Raw genomic sequence first — 14,374 nt, 5'->3', positions numbered from 1 at the left:
TGACACTGCAACCCCTTTTCTAAAAATAAGAACTAAAATTTCAACAGATATTACATTTTAAAATGGGCAACTCTATTGTTCAACACATGATAGGTAAACCATACCAGATGTCTAGTAAGACTTCTGAAAGGTCAAGAGCAAATGACAAGTGGTTTATGTTCTGATTCTTAACATCTGGAAACTATAATTCCAGACACGTGAATGTTAAAAGTCATTCTCTATACCTGGAAAGGATTGCAGTTTGATATAGGAATGTGAGCAATTTCACCATTTACTCAAAGTCCTGTTCTTTTGTTCACACCTTTCAAATGATTTTCAGTCTCTAGATCAGTTCAGTAAAACAGTTCAGTAAAACATCTTAATACTGCAGAAGTAATGACATATCGGAGCTTTGTTTGTTCTAAATCACAGCCGTGCTGGTTTAGGTTTCAGCACAGCAGAGGTTTTAGGCTTAGGGCAGACCTCAGTGCTGTGAAATCTGTTGATGGATGATGCTGCAGGTCAAAGTAACAATGGATACCACCTAAGACTCCTAAAGATGCCCTGTCACAGAGTCTTGACTCCACATTCAGCTGACCTATTGCCACGCAACACAGGAAGATATATCAGCATTTTTTAATCCTGTTTTAGCCAAGAAAATTGTCACCAATTTAATTTTAACCACTGGACCCAAACCAACATTAGTATCACCTGGAGCAGAATGGAGTTCTTTCATAAGAGATCCCTGTGGTTAGTTAGGATTGTGATATGAGTTTCTCAAGTGGTTTCAAGTTGAGGCTGCTCTGCAGATTCCCTGAAGAGTTTCCTTGCCAGTGTCATTATTCTTCATTACTTTGAAGGCATATTAGACAAAATCCACCTCATCTGTTATCTCACCGTTTTGATGGTGTAAGATTAATGGCTCAGATAATAGCCTACAGTGAAAATCAAGGTAAGAAATTTTGGAGAGTTCACTGTCTTCTATAAATCCACATATGGCTGATTTTTTTGATGTACTGAATGCAAACATTGAACACAGCCATGACAAAATTATGGTGTCCTTGCAGACATGTCCATCCTCAGCTTTCAGCTGGAATGGCAGCTTTTACAGTAGTGTTGATGGGACTCCACAACAGGTGAAAGCATAAAGAAGGAAATAAAGATTTTGTTGCATTTGAAATCTCTCTAGTCCTTCCTTGGACAGAAGAAAGGGATCTACAACACCTCTGCTATGTCATGAGAGCTCATTCCTGTGAGCTGGTAGATAAGTGGCATTTTGAAAAGCTAGAGCAGCATAACACTTGAGGGTAAGGGCAACAGATCATGAATAAGAGGACTCAGCTGAAGATCACTAGATGAAGACCAAGTATCTCCCCCAGTTGCTGGAGTGTGGAACTGGGAACACTTCAATGTAGGAAGAAGAGGACTGGAGAAATGTTTCATTTTTAGAACTGAGGTTACTCAAACCCCTCTCACTTACCCACTATTTAAACTAACAAAGAAATGTTTTATTAAAACTGTCCAGGAAAACATTTGCTTTCCTTAAAGACATGAAGCAATGGATGAGATAGGTTAAACCTTTTGTTTATTATTTTTGTTTCTTTAACAACGAACTAGGAAAACCAGAATTTTGACTAAAGCTTCATGGCTTTTAAGTATAAAACAACAACTAAAAATAAACCCACACAAAAAACACAACAAAACAAAACAAACCACGAAAACAAAGAAAAACAGAGGAAAACTGCTAAAAAGCTATCAGGAGAAAAAAAAAAATGAAATGCTACTGCAAACCACCCGTAGATGAGCTACAGAAAAGAATGAAGATTCATTATCATTTCATTTTTGTCTCTCCCTCAAATACAACTTTCAACATCCTTGAATCTCATGCCACAATGTCCCTTGCTGAAGTAATAAATGTATGTCTGTATGACCTTGTAAATAGAATAATTTATGAAAATGTGCTTCTCTGCTGCTCAGCTACTCAATAACCCACTGCCTCAGTCTGAGTCATAACAGCAAAGGCTGGAATTAATAAATCCTGATCTTGAACTCTATTTTACCTTCTAAGAGCCCATCTTGAGGACACAGCTATGTTTGAATTTGTTGTAAACAGAAGGGTTTGGTCCTCTTAATTATATAATTACATTTGGTCTAGCCTCATTGGAATTGAGGACAGTAACTCAAGAAGATAAGGAAATACGCTGTGTTTTGGCATAGAATACAGCAGAGGACAAAGAAAAACCAAGTGCTTCTCTCATGCAAACCATGATAGTGGCAACTACAACGTGTCAGCTCAGGATTATGGACTGTAGGAGCGACTGCTGGGTACACATACCCTCAGATAGAGCTGAAAATCTGTTACTATGCATCTAGACAGTTGCGTTCTGGGCTTCATGATGGATATGTACCCTTCCTGCAGTTGGGCTGTAACCACAGCCAGTGCTTCTCGATTCATGGAAACCTGTAAGACCCACAGGAGCAAAACATCAAACAGCGATCCACAAAGTTACTGTAAAATAACAAATCCGTATATTCCTGATAACATAAGCAAGTTGGACAATCATTGGAAAAATAATTTTAAAAATTTAGATCCATTTTTTCTTTGGTTAGAAATCAGAAACATCTTTGCAGCACCACACCAATTGTTGCTTGTGTATTTCAATAAAAATTTGATGATCCTAGGACCTGAAAGGATTCAAAAGCTTCTCTGCAAAATAAAAGAAGGGAATTGTAATTACTAATAGTATATAAATTGAATTCTCATCTTTCCACATAGCTCCCTATGCTAGTGGGACCATCCACATGAAAAGGTCCTTCAAAAGCCTTCCATGATGGTTTACGCCCTTCTCTGAGGCCATAGAAGATCTCTGGGTAGGGAAAAGGTGTAGAGACCTGTGAGATCATTTCAATATCTCTAGATATTATCACCTTCCTAGTTTGATTCCAGGTTCTCCCCCAGACTGTGTGCCAAGATCTTGTATATTTGTCATCACAAAGTTCATTTGCTGATGTATAGGAAGGTCTAAAGATACAAGAGCTCCCCCCACCTGGAAGTGTAGGAAAAGGAACACAGGGACAAAAGATCTTTTTTTTTTTCTCCAAGAGATAAAATTCCTCTTTTTCACACAGTATTCCCTCTCTAACAAAACAGAAGAAAGTCTTTTAAATCTGCCTTTAGAGGAAGATAAAAGTAGCAAAGGTCTAGTTTTAACTAATAGAAGATCAAATGCTCCTCTGTCATTGTGGTATAACTCTAGAGTTCTTGTAAAATCAGAGCTATGACCTGGAAATTCCATACAGGAAAGTCAGATGATAAAAAAGCAGAGCAGAAACCACTCCTGAAATCTTGTCTCTTCACTGTCACTACCAAGTAAATTAGGAGAATGGAACAATTGCACATTTAAAGATATACACGGTCTGAAAATTGATAACTAGTTGAATCAAATTTTTTCTACTAAAAGAGAAGCCCTGCAGTTCATGTTGTTTACTCCTTCTGATTAACAGTCAGTTAAAAATTGAAAAAAAAAAAAATTAAAAACCGCTAAAACACTCAATGAAAACAGAATGAGCCTCCCCAGACCCTTATGTGTCCTAAAGTATTTTACGGGAGATCATCATTTCCTCTCCCCCTATAATGGAGTAGTATGAACCTTGAAAAAGATGCTTCTACTCTCTTCTGTGAGAGAACCTTACATCCTTGTTTTGTCTGCATTTTTTTTCCACAAGGAAATTACAAACAGAAGAAAAGTAACATTTTCCCTGTGTTCTTCTCTATTTAGGCCTAAAATCTCATCATGTTGTACATGAAAATGTCAGTCGATCTGTACTGTAAACTCCATTTTTAGGAATATTCTGAGAGTACTGTATACATATAACCCCAGAAACCCCAAATAGCTTCCTAAAAGGGAAGAGGGGAAGGGAGAAGGGAAAAAGGACAAAAAAAAAGGATGCAAAGGGGCAGAAACAAAACAGGTATGCACAATCTAAAAATCCAGTAACCAGCAAAATAAAGAACTGGCAAAATCTCACCACTTCCCTCAAGAGAAGCAGGACGGCTGGACGCGGCCCAGCACTCTCCCCTCACGTGTGGCAGACAACAGCAGTCACTGCAGGCCTCAACTTCAGATAAGCCAGACCAAGTAGGGATCTACCGTTCTCGAACCTCGCCGGAAGAGAAGAGAGCGAGCTCTCTTATCTACGCCTTATTTATACTCCAGGTTACGTAAAGGAATAGCATGGAATACTTCCTTGGTCACTACCCTAGTTCCTTTCTGGTTACAAGCTGGTCTCCAGGAAGGCCTAGGGTCAAAACTATCACATTGAGTCATGAAAAGATAAACACAGAATCAGTGAAAAAGTAGGGCTGGAAGGAATTTCAGAGAAATCATCCAATTACAACCCTTTGCCCCAAGCCAAGAACATCTTTCAGGGTTTTCAAATCTATGTATTAATTGTGATCTTTTAAACCAGACTTGTAAACTACTCATAAACTACTATAACGGAAAAGTATAAATTTTTCTGTGTGAAAACACTACAGATAATGCAGGACAGAGTTTATGAACAGCACAGCTGCCAAAATATTAAATATATATTGTTTTGACTGGCCATTGTTGAAGAAAAGCAGGAACATAAAGAATGTGATGGATACAACCTGCTGTTCACAGGCTCTCTTGCCCTCTCACTGTAAACATTTCCAATTTACTAATGAAAAAAATGAATTGAATTCTAAAGCTGTATCTATCATCTTTATCTGTCTACATTTTCATTACATTATTACTTTTTCTGAACACCTCTTCTGTCTGTTTCTGGCTCCCTGAATACCCACTAAATACAGCAAAATATTCCTAAACATGTTACTGATACACTCTGTCTCCAGAAAAGCTAGAAGATTTCTTCACATTCATTACTTTTAGAAGGACAGAGGCTATGGATCTGTACACTCAGCTTTTACTTTCCTGATCTCTAGGAATATGCAGAGGAGAATTACTATTTCAGGGTAGTACCTCCTCCCTCTCTCCTAGGAATAATTTGGTGCATTCTAAATTGCCTCTGTTTAAATATCTATGAGATAGTACTCTTATTTCTTCCTAAAGTATTTAGAAAAAATATTCTTTAACTTCCCAAGGTAGCTTCTTTTATTGACCATCTCTCTTTAGCGTAAAAAGTTTTACCCAATGTCTCACCAGATCTTTTTTATTCTCCTTAGCTGGAAGCTACTTTTAACTTTCCCCAAGTTGACGTCAAGCAGAATGGTTTATTGCCATCCCTTATTGAAAGTATTTTAGTTCTAGAAAGCAGCTACTGTTCATCTCCCATCAGTGTTATATTGCTAAGGTGAACAGAGCTAATTCATTCAACCTTCCCTCACAGGTCCTGTTCCATAAATCTGTCCTCATTTGTGGTGTTCCCTCCTGCATTCTCTCCAGTTTGCAACCAACATTTCTGCAGTCCTCAGCTTACACTGGGACACAGTGCCCCAGCCCTGGCCTCCCCGGTGCCCAGGAGTGGGGTATCATTACCATCCACGTCCAACATTTAATCTTCCTTTTAAATAGATGTTTTAATTAAAAGTACATTCCCCTCCGCCCTCTTCCCAACAACAAAGCTGATGCAGACTCAGCCTATGGTCTACTGCATCTCTGATATCCAACTTTCCTTTGTTCAATTTTTTTAAATTTAACTTAAAAATAGTACATTGCGCTTACTGGATTTCATCTTGCTAATACCATACACTTTCCCCAATTTATCAAAATCATATTTAATTTTAAACCCATTACCCATCATGCTCTCATCCCTTGCCAGCTCCACACCATCTGGATTAGCACAATATTTCCATTTTATCATTTAAGTCATTAAATGAGACATTATCTCTCTGCTACAATTGACCCTCAGGATATCATTTGCAACATCTTCCCAGTACAAGGCAGGAAAAAGGTTCACAGGCCATAAGTCTATATCATGTTCCACTATTCAGTTTATGTCAATGTCTCACAGCACTGTGTCAGGAATCAATACATCACATCTTCTGTTTCTCTTATGCTCAGCAAACCAGGCACCCCATTGGGAAAAAGCTTTAGATTAGACCTGATTCCTCATGGAACAATCTGAAGGCTTCAGCCACAGCCCATGGATGTCTGCAAGGAGTTTTAGAGTAAGAAAATTATCAGGTACTGCCATTATTGTTTTGCTCTCTGGAGTGATTTTGGTTTATTTGGTTGTTTGTGGTTTCTGTAGGCTCAACTCCTATTTTTTTCTGCTGTTGAATTCAGAAAACTGAAATATTCTTCTCACCTGGGACACAAAAGGAAAGCTCAACAGAAAACTTCAGGTCTTCAGGAGCAGGAATTTCAGTCTTTATGGGACATCTCCCCTCCTCCTACCTCTGCAAAATCTTACTGCTTCTGTCAGTACCAACCTGTAGTTTTTGTTGCTACTGCATTGAGTTCAGCTGGTACCTTTCCACCTCTTGTCCATAAGTCCTTCCTTCTGAGTTTGTAATGTACACCGGTGTTACCTATATGATTTTCGTATGTGAAGCACTCTCTGGCTTGTAATTTCTCCTAGCAATTCTCCTACGACCAGGATTAAAAAATCCAAAACACCTGAGTAATAATGCCCTGATCTTTCATCACTAAAGTCAGCAAGAGAAGGGAACTCTCTGGAGTACATCATGTATGTTGATATTGTCACTTTCAGAGACAGGTAACCAAACACTCATCCTGCAGCCTCTGTTTGTTGCACAAAGTGCAGGACAAAAAGATAAAAAAATGTCCAATCCAGGAAAAATTAGAAATCAGTGATCTTTACACAGTGATCACATTCATTCATTATAGGAACATAAAGATACTTAGTCTCTATCCTGCATCTGCCTGGGAAGTCTTCTGTCCATTCCTGTCTCCTTGCAGCCCTCTTCATTTCAGCACAGCCCCCAGACTCATTAGTTTGTCACAAAAGTGTGTGTCTATACTTCCCTGTGTCTCCCATCATTTTGATCCAATTACACTTTGGTGTGTAGATGAGAAGGATCAGCAGGAATTTAGTTCTAGTTCTGTCACTTGTGACAGAACTGCTATTTACTGCACTGTGTGCACCAAGCAGCCTTGTTTTGTTGCAGTTCCTTTTTATGATGACCTAGGACAAGCTTTATCAACAAAACAACAAAATTCCCGTTCTTTCATTTTTCTTTATGATCTGAAAGAAAATTGGCACTTGATACGTCTAAAATAAGTTCCATAATGGCAGTAAAACTGCCATTCATATTCAGTGTGCTGAAAATATCAGATAAATGGCAGGCTTGGCTCATGTTAACAAGATTTGCACTTCTTGTGTTCTTTTCATCTGTGACAAAATTCAGCAGTTACCAGCCATTAAGGCTGCATTGTGCAAGTAAAAAATGCAGACAGATATTCTGAGAGAATTTTAATCATATAATCACTGTACAAGACATTCAGATACTATATCCTCAGATTTTTTAATTCATTTTTTCCTCCTCTTAACAAAACATGCACATAGACAAAATCAAGAATTCTAAGAGACTACATTTCATTTATGTTCATCAAAACAGCTGTTCTGAAGATGGCAGGATTGATGCCATTATCAGGGACCACACCAACCAAAAAGGTCATATCCTAAGGCAGAGAAGAAAAGATACATTATGATGGGATGTTTTCAAACTCTAGAAATCTACAAAAGATGTCAGAGGCCTTTAGAGCAGCAGGTGCCTGCACAAGCTGTTGCTGGATAAGTTGCTCTTGAATTTCTGGCATTCACAACAAAACCTGCCTGAAGTGAACATGTTCGTTGTCCCCTCTTGCAGTTATTGTTTCTAATTACCTGCCCGTTTAGACAGTGCAATGGTATTAAGTACCAGAAATTCCTTTCCATGGACCTGGGGCATGGGGCAACAACCCACTGTTCCAGGGCACTGCACGCGAGAACAAAACAGAATCTTCAAAAAACTCGCACCATCCAAATACAGTGGGACAGCTTCAGGAGGTCAGGAGAACCTATACCCAAGGCTGCCTAGTACATCTCCTCAGCTTCCCAGCTGCCTGCCTACCTACAAACTATTGAATTCTTTAATACTGCACCCATAAGAACCATAAGAAAGGAGAGAGGAGTACAAGATGAGTAGAAAAATGCCCTGTCTCCTACCAGTCAACTTCAGTCATGTAAGATTTTATCTTTACAAAGAGTAAGGCTTTATCTTTTCAATGATCCTGGTAGGTCCCTTCCAACTCAGCATATTTTATGATTCTATGATCTCTGTTTTAACCAGTCTGATGCGGTATGGAAAACATGGAGGTGATATCCCTGGATGCACAATGAAGGGATGTAAATGAAAGCAGAAAGGCTCACGGTTTCATGTTGACTTCTCTTGTCCCACTCCAAGTTATCTATGGGTTTCTGGGCCTGCCAGCTCAAGATGGACTTATTTATGAAAAATGGATTTCAGAACATCTCAAATGAGAACGCTTCTCATGTTAGCCGTATCTGAAATACAAACCAAACAGAAAGTACTTTTGGCTTGGTGAAATATAAGAGGAAAAAAATAGAAACCTTTTCCTGAATTTTCAGGCCTCAGAAAACAGAAAGTCTAGAGGCTTCTTGAAAAAAGCAAAACCAGAAAGCTCTGGAAATCCACAACTGAAAGTTTTTCTCAGTAGCAAAAAGACCCAACACTGAAAACCTCATAAGTTAGGCTATTTTTCATACCCTTTTCTGTTCAATGAAAACAACCTGAATAAGCTTCAGAAAATTCTTGATTTTCAGAGCTCTCAATCTCTTCCCCCTGAGGAAGAGATTCAGATATTAAAAAATTCTCAGAGAATAAGTAAATCCTGCAGCTTTTCTTCAAAGTATTTAAAAAGGCAGCCACTGTATCTATACTGAGAGACTTGACCTACTCAGAAAGGCTTTCTAGCAAAGCTTTGTCTGTTTCCTGAGCCAAAATACACAGCTTTCACAGCCTGACACCTGCAACAAAAGCAAGAAACAGACAATCTGTGTTATCAAAATTATGAAACAAATACCTGCTAGGAATCAGAGGGACAGAAAACTAGAACAACTGAACCCTGGTTCTGCTGGTGAGTTTACTGGGTTTCAGGATTATAGGTGCTCTCCACCCTAAGATCTGAGTATTTATTAATCTTAACCGATCAATCATTACAACATCCTAATACTATCACAGGCAAGTATTATAAGACTCTGAGAAATTACAAGTGAAGTAGAAGTGATGAGAAATTCCTTTTCTGCTATGATTTCAGAAGTTATCTCTGTTGCCTGTGTTGACATGAGCAGTAAGACACGTTTTTCTTGTGAGTATATTTTTTTTTATTCCTGTCATAGCATTGCAGCATGTATTTATAGGACTGCTTTTACCCAGTGGCATGGGTTACAGCAGGTGTTAGTTTCATCTTCATTTTCTTTAAACTGGATGATTTTTTACCATAAGGATTCCTCAGAAGTTCTGTTCACGTTATGACAAATGTCAGTGAACATCCATGAGTCACTGCTCATTTGTTCAGGCCAGTGGCCTCTGGCTGTCCCAACTCTTGACATATTAGCCACATGAAAATATATGTTCCCATTCCTAATGCATTTCTAGAAACACATCTCTGCCTGACTCTTCTGGCTAACAATCTCACATCTCATTCGGTAGCTTCATGAAAATCATGTGGAATGGCAGAAGGAAAGTTTTTCTTGTGAAAGGCGTATTTAAACCCTCCTCCTTAAGTCCAGAAAAAAAGCACAAAGAAAGATAAAACTAGAAAAGATTTACAAAAACGTATCTGAAAGGAACAGTATGACTTTGTTCGTGTCTATATCCAGACAGGTAAGAAAACAGAGGGGATAAACCTGTATATTAACTTATAATTTCATCAAAGATACAGAGACTCTGAAACAAGAGAAACAAGCTGTATAATATTTTTTCAGTCTCATTTTGTCTGGAACTCCTGGTTTAAGAATCAGGTTGAAAGAACACACGAAGCTCTAACTTGCATGAAAAGATGTGCTGTAAACTCACAGTCCAGCTTTTCCACTCAAGTCAAGCGTGTGTAGGGCATTTATTTCAATAGACTCTAAATGCCTCTATTGTCTTTTTACCTCAGCATGAAATCTGAGTAAACTGGCACACCAGTGGTTAGAAGTTACTGAATGTAACCAAAGCATCTGCCCTTAAAAGCTTACAGCAAATTCTGTCAGAAAACTTCCTAAAGCACCATGACCTCAGTAAGCTTTGCCAGTTGACCTGGGAAAAGCAGCTCAATCACTGTGGTGGTTTGAAAAACCTTTTCTCTGAGGTAGTAATGGTTTGCCCCACTGATAATACTGGACCAATCAATAGTCCCTGTGCGCCCTACGGAAATTACATACCCACAGAAACGGAGGAGAAGGGTGTGAAGATAGTTTAGAAGGTAGGTAGCCATGATCTGAGCCATGAGGAGGCAGGGGGCCAGTGAGCCCCTCTGGGGGCCAAGGGCCCCCAGCCCTCAGCTGAGGCTACGGGAGACCCAGTATAGTGTCAAAGCTGGAGCGGGTCCCGTAATCAAGAGCTGGAAAAGTTTTCTTACTGTCAGCAGCAGCAGAAGACATTGAAAGCGGCAGCAGAGCAGTCCTGAACAGAGACAGTGATGGCTAAAAGCCAAAAGATAGCCAGTAGCAGTGAGATAACGTGAAGCCGGCTGAAAGACACAGAGATGTTCCTGCAGGAGGGAGAGCTGGCAACAAAACAGAGGAAAACTCAACAGAGCTGGTTTGGGGTAAGACTGTATTACTTTCCCAAACCCCAGAGACTTCCTGAAGAGGAGGGGTGGACTTCCAAACCCTTAGGGAGTCCCGAAATGCAGCAGTAGCTAGAGAGAGAGAGAAAGAGGCTGAAAAACCCAGACTTGTCCTGAAAGCTGAGCCAGGACGGAATGCGGAGGAGGTAGTCGTGCCCTCTGCTGTTGCTGCTGCTGCTTCTATCAAGCTGTCAAGTTGAGACAGATCAAAAGAGCTTTGGTAAGACTGAACTGAAAGCTGCCTTCAATGTTCTAACCCAAGAGGAGTGAAGATCTACAAGGAAATCCCCTGAAGGCTCAGGCTCAGGGCTGGAATTTCCACGAAGAACCAAAATCCTGATTGCCATACTTAAAGCTGCTGCTTCAGGAAAATGGAGGACACTAACCAGTGCCACAAGAAAACTGAAATGAAGGAACTGTGGCCTGAGAAGTGACAGAAAGACTTTTCTCTTTTCTTCTTGGACTTTTATTGAAGAGAAAGAGAAATTTAATTTAATGTAAATATATATGTGGGTGTAAATAAACCTTTGTAAATATTTTCCCCTTCCCCCAATAATGAATGATTGCGTTTTGTCTGAAAACTCTCCACATGAGGTGAAAAAGATATCAAGTCCATACCATCACTAAACCCTCTCACAGGGGAAAACTGTGGGAGGGGGACTTGAACTTAAAAATTAGATTCTTGGGAGTTTCAAACCACCACAAATCACACTCTTTGTTTTCCTTGATTCTTCAGAGTCTTCAGTTTGCAGGTTACGAAGACACAGGGTCACCCTCTCCTCTTGGTTTTATTCAAGTAACACCAATCTCTGGTTTGTAATCACTCTGGAATTTGACCTTTCACAACATAGAAAAGGTAATACATAGCTTTTGCTGTTTTCTCTCTGAATGTCAGAATATGTTTTCTGTTTTATTCTTTCATGTATTGCCATCACACTTTGTTTCGTCTGATGGTGACTGAGTGTACTGAGTTGCTGTTTTCCCATTAGATTTATAATGAACTCAGAAAAGTCTTCTTCCGTCTCAGTCCACATGAGAGTTGGTAGAGGAAAATATTTTAAAATGTAAGAAAGGCATGTGATTCTAATAATAGATGTTCCAGAAAGCCAGAATTTATTGTTTGTTTTGTTTTACTGGGCTCACCATAAGGAACATAGGAGGGCAAAAAAAACAGACACAAAATTTAGGTGCAAATCTGGATGTGAATTGAGGTTCCCAGGCAATTTTTGCTGTGATTTCTTACTTCTAAGTAAAACTTTGACAGAAGTGCTGTCACTATATGCTTCCAATTGCTTATACCAAGCTGGGCTCAGAATTACCCACACACGCACATTTTCTCCAGTCTAGAGGATGGTGTGGAACTTCGAACAAATTGTGTTTAATTTACGTCAGAATGAATTTTTCATGTACTTCCTGGATTCACCTGCATCCACAAAGGGAGATGTTTGGTTAGCAATGGCTTCATTCCAAGGCAAGCAGAGTGGCAGAACCCCCTTTCCTACCAGCCCGGATCAGATAATGGAGCAGGATCATGACAGGAAACCTCACATATGGGAACAAATTAGGTTCCCTGTCACACCATAAAAGCATGCAGGTCTTGTGTCCAAATCCTTACCACTGCCCACATGAGAGTCAAGAGTCTGAGGAAAGGCATCAGACCTCAGCAAGCAACAAGGACTTGCTGTCTCCTTATTCTTCCCTGTCGCTGTTGAGATGGCCAAAGCGACATAGAATCTTCTTCCAAAGTAGAGACAGGATAGCAAAAAGGCTGGAAGATTTTTATTGCAACAGGTTGCAGATATTTATACTTTTCACACAACACACGTCAACTTACTATTTGGTGCCTTCATGTAAACATACATCAGGCCATACACATGTCAACCTACTATTGGTGCTAATATGCACACATACTTTAGGATTGGCTGCCAAATAGCAGAGTCATGCTGAACAGCTTTTGCCAAGTCATGATGATCTGGCTAAAGCAGAGTCATGGTGACTTGCAGAAAGTCCAGAAAGTCTGTTTTTCTACTTCCTGTCTTCCACCCTCTTTCTTCCTTTTGACAGACCTGTTGTTAACCCCGACAATTTCCCTTTTTTGTGTTTATACCACAAAGATTACCTTGACGGTCTATTGCAGGGCCCTTTGCAACAGGCTGATCAAGCAAGGCATCAGTATTGACAACTCTTGATTTAAAGTTAAGAAGACATACAGCATCCTGTAATAAGGATGAATAACAACATTTCACCAAGAAAAAAGTTAGAGAGTTTATCTATCTAGAATAAGGACTCGCTATGGTCTGACTGATTCATGTAACACACTTTCTTAAAATCTTAACACTCTAATATAAAGTATTTTTAAGTTTACACACATACATATCTATATAGTCTCTCTCTCTCATTCAATCTATTTCCAGTCATTCATTGGTGGTCACTTCAGCCATTCTTCACTCACACAGAACCAGAATTTCCATTATACTTCCACACTTTAATTACACATTTTACATACCAAGAAGTTATTGGCTCTGTACTTTCCAGTTTGTCAATTTTGGTAGTCACATTTAACAATTGTATGTGGTTTAAAGAGGAATTATTATAAGGCCTAACAAACAAACTTAAATGAGATCTATTCTGAGTTAGCATCTGTTTATGCGCATACATAGTCTCTTTTCCCTTTTTTTTTTATTTAAAAGGTTCATTTGATGTGTAAAATGCTTTTCTGATAATAACTTGTTCTATGAGTGAGGTAGAAACTTCTACCTATTTGAGTTAAAAGAACATAAGAAAGTAATGCCCGTACACTTTTAGCTTCTAACTGAAACACACTCAAGTTGTTTCTAAATTTCACTACTACAACTATTATCTGTTATTGATTCAAAGTATTATTGCATCAGAAAACATACTATGCATTTTTATGTTTCTAGACAAATTCACCCTTATTTGCTATTTCTAGTTACATCTCAAAGGTACACTAAATCTACAGTGTTATGGTTTTAGTTGTATGCATGCTGAGAACATAAGAGAACTAAACTGACAGCAGAAATACTCCATGGTAGCTCTGTTATGTTCTGTCAGTTAAAGAATTTATCAAAAAATTGAGGTAACGACAGTGATCACATCGCTCAGCTGAGAATTGCTGAAAATTTTTGGAAGTTTTCAGAAATTCAAGTACACAAACACTAGCAGCAACTTGTCAGAAATATTAGATAAATTAGGTTGGCTGCATTTTATTAGTCTATTAGTTGGTGTTCTGTCCTGTCCACCATTTCAGGATGTAACAGAGCAAAGCAAGTATATCCAGAACATACTGAACCTGGGCAGTAGCCACAGGAGAACCAAAAACAGACAGACAAAACAAACAAAGCAATCATTCTGACCCCAGTACCCATCCAGGCGGGGGTGCCTTTCATGGCCCCAGCCTGGTGGGGACCCCCATTATTCTAAAAGAACCCACTATCCACCCTGACCTTATCCTTCCCCCACTGTGTTTCCACATATCTTCAGGCACACTGCTCACCTGCGACATTTCATATGGGATTGTGCCGCTCTCCCTCCTGCTGGTCGGTGGACCCCCACGGTCCGCTATGGTGAACTTGCCACTGGCTGCTGCATGA

General features: G+C 39.3%; 1 pseudogene; it reads right to left on the bottom strand.

The window, feature by feature from the left end:
* The window catches only part of LOC103757560, a 116,729-nt pseudogene that overhangs the window by 100,981 nt on the left and 1,374 nt on the right, over positions 1-14,374 (bottom strand).

Source organism: Manacus vitellinus, unplaced genomic scaffold, assembly GCF_001715985.3.
Source record: "Manacus vitellinus isolate BGI_N305 unplaced genomic scaffold, ASM171598v3 scaffold_23_pilon, whole genome shotgun sequence".
Lineage (NCBI taxonomy): Eukaryota > Metazoa > Chordata > Aves > Passeriformes > Pipridae > Manacus > Manacus vitellinus.
Note: the sequence above shows the minus strand (reverse complement) of the source record. Positions and strands in the feature narration are given on the sequence as shown.